The 8,104-nt window shown below is 37.8% G+C and overlaps 1 pseudogene; it reads left to right on the top strand.

Annotated features, from left to right (window-relative positions):
• Positions 1-7,441, top strand: part of LOC132133621 (synembryn-A-like) — an 8,392-nt pseudogene extending 951 nt beyond the window's left edge.
• The last annotated feature ends 663 nt before the right edge of the window (positions 7,442-8,104 follow it).

Here is an 8,104-nt window from a genome sequence, read left to right as displayed (position 1 = left end):
CCCAAACTTTTTTTTTATAACTTCGTTCTTTACAACTTTGTTCATAAAATATGGCCAAAAGCACAAACCAGCACCATATATTCTAGTTAAGTTTTCTTCCTTCCTATCTTTCTCTGTCTATCTATCTGTCTGAATGTGACGTGACATACAGCCAAGTATGGTGACCTATACTCAGAATTCGTGCTCTGCATTTAACCCATCCAAAGTGTGCGCGCGCGCACACACACACACACACACACACACACACACACACAAGGCCACAACTTCCTCTGTCTGTCTGTCTGTCTATCTATCAATCTATCATTAAAAATTAAAGTTGAATTTCAGTTCCTTACATTCAAACCGGATCTAAAATTAGACAGCTTGTCCACCTGTGTTTGGCCATGTTGTAATTGATTATATTGTTCCCATCAAATACGATGCTCTCTTCCAGAGGCTTGCTGCAGCTCTGATCTGGTTCATTCACATGCGGCTGCAGCCAGGAGTTTTGAGAGTGTGTCTGCGAACTCTGCAAATTATCTCGCATGATCGAAAGGCTTTGGTTCCCCTCATCACAGACTATGCCATTCCAACTCTTGCTCGACTCGGGGGTATCTCTGCCCTGCCTACCTGTCCTGAAAAAGAGGAGGCTGAGTGGGGCTCCTCCCACAGTGACATCACTCCTGAGAATGAGACAGAAACACGTCCGGATAATAATGGCAGCAGTACACAACACACAACATGCTACAGGGAGGGAGATGATTCAGTCTGTGTCTCTGCAGCCAGTGCTGAACCTTTGGTTAGTGAAGGAGGCTTGCAGTTCAACCCTGTGAATGTGACATCTAACTGTAATATTGGGAGAGAAACACAAAACGTCTGCCATGAAGAAAACGTGAGGAAAGATGGGGTCTGTGTGCTGTTGACAAGAGGAAAGAGGGATGCTAGAGGAGAGAAGAATGAGGAAGGGGAGGAGGACAAGTATGATGATGGAGAGTTCTGGAGGAAAGAGGCGATGAAGGCCCTGTGCAATGTCATCTACAATAGCCTGAAAGCACAAGAGAGAGCCAGCATCCTGAGGTTAGGCTCAAATTGTTACATGTGAAGCATTTGCCAAGTATGGTGTCAATATATATTTCAATATCATTAAAGAAAACTCACTCTCTCATTCTCTCCATGGCCTGTCAGAGAGACTTAAAGAAGGTGTACATTCCTCCTCTCCTCCAAGTGGTCAGTTTTATGAACTGCGACTTCTATTTCTGTTGATCGCTTTACGGCCTGAGCTTAGGATAGAGCTCCGCCAGGTAACAATCAATGACACAAATCTAACCCTGGAGCACTTAACCCTGGAGACTTAAGTTGCTGGGGAATATTTTAGCAATAGCCAAAAAAACATTGTATGGGTCAAAACGATCTATTTTTCTTTTATGCCAAAAATCATTAGGATATTAAGTAAAAATCATGTTCCATAAAGATATTTTGTAATTTTGTAATAAGTAATATGCATTGCTAAGAACTTCATTTGGACTAATTTAAAGGTGATTTTCTCAGTATTTTGATTTTTTTGCACTCCCAGATTCCAGATTACAATTAGTTGTATCTCGGCCAAATATTGTCATATTGATCATAATAATATTGATCATAATAAACCAAACATCAATGGAAAGCTTATTTGTTCAGCTTGGTCTGGTTTTGTGGTCCATGGTCACAAATATGGAATTAGGTATTATTAGTGATACATACACTGTAAAAGTACATTTTTCAAACTTTATTGGATTGTTGGAGTACACATTTTTCCAGGCTAATGACTTATTGGTGGACAGAAAGATTTTTGGTAACACCTTAGAATACCTTTCCATAATTAATGTATAACTAAACAAGAACAAATGAGTAATGCAATATTAGCACTCTAGTAGCAACTAATATCTAACAAGAAACTCTGATTATTGAATTATTACGTAATAGTTCTTAGTTGAATGTGGTAGTTCACTATTAACTAATCAGTAACTATCATTTTTTCATAGCTCCCTAAGAAATACTAAGAACCCCTGTATACAGGTTCATAATTGAATAATACATAATGTATAATTAATTCTAAAGTGAAGGTCACGGTAACCCACTAGTAATGACCCAAGTACTACCAAGTTCTTCAGAAGGAATGACAAATAATTTGGATCAGTATTCTGAAGTGAAGATCATGATAACTCCCTAGTAATGATTAAAATTATTGTAAGCTTTTGAGGGTTCTGTGAAGTATTAATTTTGCAAGATTTGGTAACACTTAAATCATTAATAGTGTGATCGTCCCTTAAGGATACTGATCCACATAATGAGTCATTTCTTCAGAAGGATGTAGCAACACTTGAGTCACTACTATACGAAACCTTTCATATATCTCAAAAGCTTACAATGATGTCAGTCAATATTAGGGAGTTATGATGCTTTTCACTTTAGAATACTGATCCAAATTATTTGTCATTCCTTCTGAAGAACTTGGTAGTACTTGGGTCATTACTAGTGGGTTACCGTGATCTTCAATTTAGAATTAATTATACATTATGCACAATTCACATTAATTATGGACGTATACAGTAGCTAGTTCTAGTGGATTTATGAAAAGCACTGAGCACTATTACTTATTAAATCTTTAATCAGAGTTTTTTGTTAGGTAGTTGCTACAATGTGAATAGTGCATCAGTCCTCTGTTCCTGTGTAGTTATTCATTAACAATGGAACAGTATTCTAAAGTGTCGAAACAATGAAATGTCTATCTTTTAACTTTAATTCTGTTTGAAATGTACTTATATTTTTGTGTAATGCAAATTCTATAAAACAATTAATTTAAAATAAAAAAACTCGTAGACCACTGTGTTTGGAGAACACGAAACTGCCTGTTTCTTTTCAGTGGACACTTCATAGACTCGTTCTGTGTGCTCTTCCTGTGTCCATGCTGACTGCTGCTCTGGAACAGTGTTTGGAAGTGTGCTGGGGTGAAACACATGAGGTGCTGACTGACCTCACAGCACCCCCTGTGTGTAAGGAGGTGACTCAGCGTGCCCTTGAGATTCTCAAGAACCTGTTTAACATTACCTGCTACAGCAGGGGTGTCAAACTCAATTGCTGGAGGGCAGGAGCTCTGCTGAGTTTTGTTCTCTGACACAGAAACCATGTAGTTTTCAAATAAGCCTGAATTACTTGATTGATGTGATCAGGTGTGTTTAATGAGGGTTGAATATAAACTCTGCAGGGCTCTGGCCTCCAGGAATTGAGTTTGACACCACTGACCTACAGTGTGCACAGACAGGAAGTAGATGAGGTAAATGCTGCTTTTTTTTCTATTGGCTATTTCTTTAACCCTTAATGACCGCAGCTGGGTCATTCCATCATTAACTCTATTTACACAGCGTTACGGAATTAAAGAATTATTAACAAGATGGACAAGAGCTAAGGAGTGTGATATATGTTTGATTTATTTTTATTCCTTTTTCTGAAATTACGGATGATCAAACATAAAGATAACTGTAATTTTTTTAATGAGCAGAATGGAATTGGACAAACCATCAAACAGCACAAAACTTCCCATCATCACAAATCAGGTGAATGCTAATACTTACTGATGCTGTGTTCCAACCCCAAAAATGATATCAATTTCTAGAGGATGATGTCAATAAAAAAACTAAAACTGTTAGTTAAACATGAAAAGCACAGAGCCATGTACATGTCATGCAGGGAGATAAAAACAAGATTTTCTAAATTTGTGGCCACAATTTAACTAAACCAAAACGAGTAAGGTTACTTTGGAACTGTAGAAGGTTACAGATGACAAGTTACCCTATTTCAAATGTAATACATATTTAAATTACTTTGTTAAAGTAATGTAACTGATTACATTTGATTACTTTTAGATAACTTTTCAAAATGTGTTTTTTTTTTCTCAAAATTTTTCTAAACTGTTAATTTTTTAAAAACATTTAAAGCAAACAGGGTTAACATTACAGTAGTACTCAACACTTTCAAAGACCTTCATCACTTGAATTAAAATTATAATAAATTAATTTTAAAGCACAGCCACCACAAAATCAGACTTAAACAACTCCCTTTACTTTGATATCATTCTGAGGTTAAATACAGATTTAAAATCATAACAAAATATAGTTCAATAGCTATGATGCTGTTTTTGAAATCAAATAATTGCATTGCAAATAACCAGACATCTGACAATACCTTGAAAACAAAAACCCAGTTAATTAAAAAAATAAAGCATAGCCGAAACAGGAAATAAAGCAGTTATCAAAGAAGCATGTGCCCTCTTCTAAAACATTGGTGTCTCATATTTTGGAGCAGTCGATGAAATTTGGGAAAGAAATCATTCAAATCTGTATGTATGTGAAAATATTCAGATGTAACTCCCTTTTGTAATCGTTCATAAGATATTTAGTTAGTGGATTTAATGAATGAATGAATGAATGAACAAGGCATGGGAAAGAATTCTTAATTTGCTCATACACATACACACTAACATATGTATGTAAGGAGAAGCAAAACATACCTTAACAGGACGGGGCTCTGTTAAGAAGTGTATGTCAATGTTTTTAGTTAAATCCTGCGTCACTGTCTCGTGCCCTGTGAGCGAGAGGATAGAAAAGAGGAGCTGCAAGGGTGAGAGTAAGAATCAAACCACCGTGATGAGTCTTCAGAGGTCTCGTCCTGTTGATCTCTTTAACTCTTCTGTGCTGAATATCCACAGACACACAGTGAATGTGCTCTCAGCGCTCCCTCTGCAGTGCCTGGATGTTCTGCTATCCGCTCGCCTGTCTGAAGGTTCAAAGGAGTCCGGCGGAGTCAACATGGACTGTGTTCACACTCTGCTGCTCTTCATGGAGAAGAGACTGGACGGAGTGAGAAAGAGCGCTCTGAACTGTTCCTGTAGCTCAAGAACATGGCACTTGTAAGGCCAAAGTTAAAGGTTTGATTTCCATGGATCTTAGACTGGGGTTCAGTTTCCATGACATGCTAGAGTTAGTTCACCCAAAAATACACACCTTCATGTTGTTCCTAACTTTTTCTTCCTTGGAAAAACAATGTTTTTGTCCATACACTGGACGTCAATGTTAACCAAAACTGTTTGGTTATCAGCACTCTTTAAAATATTATCTTTTGTGTGACTTATATGCCTATATTGCATTTGTACAAATTTGAAGTGCAATGTTTTTAAATGTGAATTATGAAGGGCCTCAAGCTAAAGGAAAAGTTGGCTCCAGTGTTAAACCTGTTGACTGAGAGCAGCAAAACACACAAGGACACTAGGCACTAGTTTCTCAGACAGCAGGTACAGTACTCATCTCAAAATACATATTTTAAACATTTTTACCATTTCTGTGTGTTTCAAACTGTTCAAACCAATGAAGAAAATTCATTCTAAAAGTGATTTTAACTATATTTTTCCTCTGTCCCTTTATCGTTATAGCTGTGGTATGGACTCAAAGAATTAGAACGATTAATAAAAACGGTAAAGTTATTGTTATCCTTATAGTTACCATCCTTGGTCTGAGTATAGGTGTTACTTTTGGAGCACTCTATAAACTTGAAACATTAAGTCTGACACAACATATACTTGTTATTTCACCAGGAGCCTGATCCTGTGCTATTTTTGAACAGATCCTGCCTCCACTGAGAGACGTTGAGATAAGGCCTGAACAGGGGAACACACTGAGGAGCAAACTAGTGCGACTTATGACCCATGTCGACACTGATATCAAAACACTGTGCGGCTGAGCTTCTCTTTGTGCTCTGTAAAGAAAATGGTACATAGATGCATCTGAACCATGTAAAGTGCACTGACATTCATACTTTATAAATACCATGAGACCGAATGATTGTCACGTTCATGTATCATGGTATGAGCATGCTATAAATGAACATGCAAGTGCTGCTGGGGTGAAGTATTTTTGTAGGCCAACCCAGAAGTTAACATCACCCTGCTTCCCTTGACAAACACCAAACATGATTTATCAAGTGGTTTATTCCAGAAAATAAGTTCTTTTTATGATTCTTACATGTTTTGATCATCATGATAATCGACACAAATGAACACAGCTTTTATGAATTTTAAAGCCTAAATAAGATAGCTAGAAGTAAAAGCTAAGTGTAGACTATAAACAAACTACACCAAAGTTGCATGACATTAATGTCCTCACCACTGCTTTGGAAAACTAATTCAATCTTTATTTAAAAATACTTTTCCTTAAAGTTTGAGTTAAAATAGTTAAAATAGTTAAAATAGCAGACTAATAAGTAGATGAGCCCCTCTTTTTTTGGTGTGATTCTGTTTAATGGCCCTGACAACTCTGTAGTAGCATTTAGCTATATGTTAGCAACTGCTTTTTAAAAATCACAAGGGGTATTACTAATTTATTGTATATCATTATAAAATGAAGTGAAGTCACGTGTGGCTTGTATGGTGACCCATACATGAAATTTGAGCTAATGCATTTAACCCATCCAAAGGCACACACACACAGTGAACACACACACCATGAAAACACACCCAGAGCATTGGGCAGCCATTTCTGCGGCACCAGGGAGCAGCTGGGGGTTTTGCTCAAGGATCTCACCTCAGTCATGTTACTGATGGTGGAAGAGAGCACTGGATATTCACACCCCCCACCTACAATTCCTGCTAAACCTGAGACTCAAACCTGCGGGTTACAAGTTCGTCTCTAACCAACAGGCCACGACTGCCCCCGTAAAAAAATAAATAAATAAAAACATTAAAATATCCTGAGAAATATTTTTAGGCATTTAACCAAAGACTCGTTCAAAAAGCCCATTTCTTTCAGTTCAATGGAAATGGAAGTGCTAAAATGCTAACTCGTTTCAGGGGTTGGCCTACAAAAATGTCATCACTGCAGCACTCATAAAACACCTTTCTGTGACATTTAAAACAGTGCTGTCGGTATGGTATTCATGAACTCGGCTGGCGGCACGCGGCCCCTCTCCTCAACCGCAGTACTCCAGTGACTCTGACTCAGACACGGTGGAGTACAGACAGGCCAAGGACAGGATTAACCCTGTGACAGGACGGGTGGAGGAGGAACAGTCCAATTCATTGGAAGGAATGACTGAAGAAGAGAGAAAGGCAGAGGCACTCAGACTTATAAACATGTTCAACAAACTCTCACTGTATGTGTGTCTCAGAGATATTCCACCAGGAATGTGGTAAAATCATCACTGATTTTCTGTTCAAAACGTATGTTAGTGAATAGATGATCCCTTTATGATATACAGCGGCCTTATTTAATATATATTTTTTTCATCATCATTATTATCCTTCCACCACACCCGCTCAGAAACAAAATCATTCAGCCAATGAGAGTGAGTGACAACGGACGGCAACCAGACGAGGCACAGCACTGAGGAGGAGGAGGAGGAGGAGGAGGAAGAGGATAGTGAAACAGAGCTGTAATGAGGACAAGATGATAATGATGATTAATGAAAGACAGCTGCAAGATATTTTATAACAATGACTGATATAGCGCTGAAACGATATTAATAATAGCGCAACTAAAAATCATGCAACTTATAATAAGGAAATAATCTATTGTTTCATTTAATGCGTTTGTGTATGTAAAAATACATTTTACTGAGACAGAAAACAGAATAAACGAAGCTCTGTAGGACGTGTGAAGAAAAAAATAGGGCAGGCAAGAAATAATTTATAATGTAGCCTACACAAAATAGCCAAGAATGTCATCTCTTTGTAATAACTCTTGTGAGTCACGATGAGCTAGAAACCGTAAAATAGGAATCTAGTAAGAAGCAAAGGAGAAAGAAAGAGACAAAGAGAGAGAGCCGTCACACCAAAGACAGACAAACACTCCTGGAAAATGCTGCTGGTGTTGCCATGGCTATGTTACCATGGTAACAACAGGAAGTGCAGTTCTACCGATTCTTTTTTGGCGCTCTAGCAGGAGCGGAATGTTTACCTCGAAGAGGACTGCTGAGGATCAGTCTACCGTTCTGTACATCCTCGGATAAACGTTTAATGGTTAGTGCACTTCGAACCTAAGAACAATATTTAGAGCAATATTTTATTTTTTGACTGTACTGCTTGATTTCTAATGCATTT

This window comes from Carassius carassius, chromosome 1 (genome assembly GCF_963082965.1).
Source record: "Carassius carassius chromosome 1, fCarCar2.1, whole genome shotgun sequence".
Lineage (NCBI taxonomy): Eukaryota > Metazoa > Chordata > Actinopteri > Cypriniformes > Cyprinidae > Carassius > Carassius carassius.
Note: the sequence above shows the minus strand (reverse complement) of the source record. Positions and strands in the feature narration are given on the sequence as shown.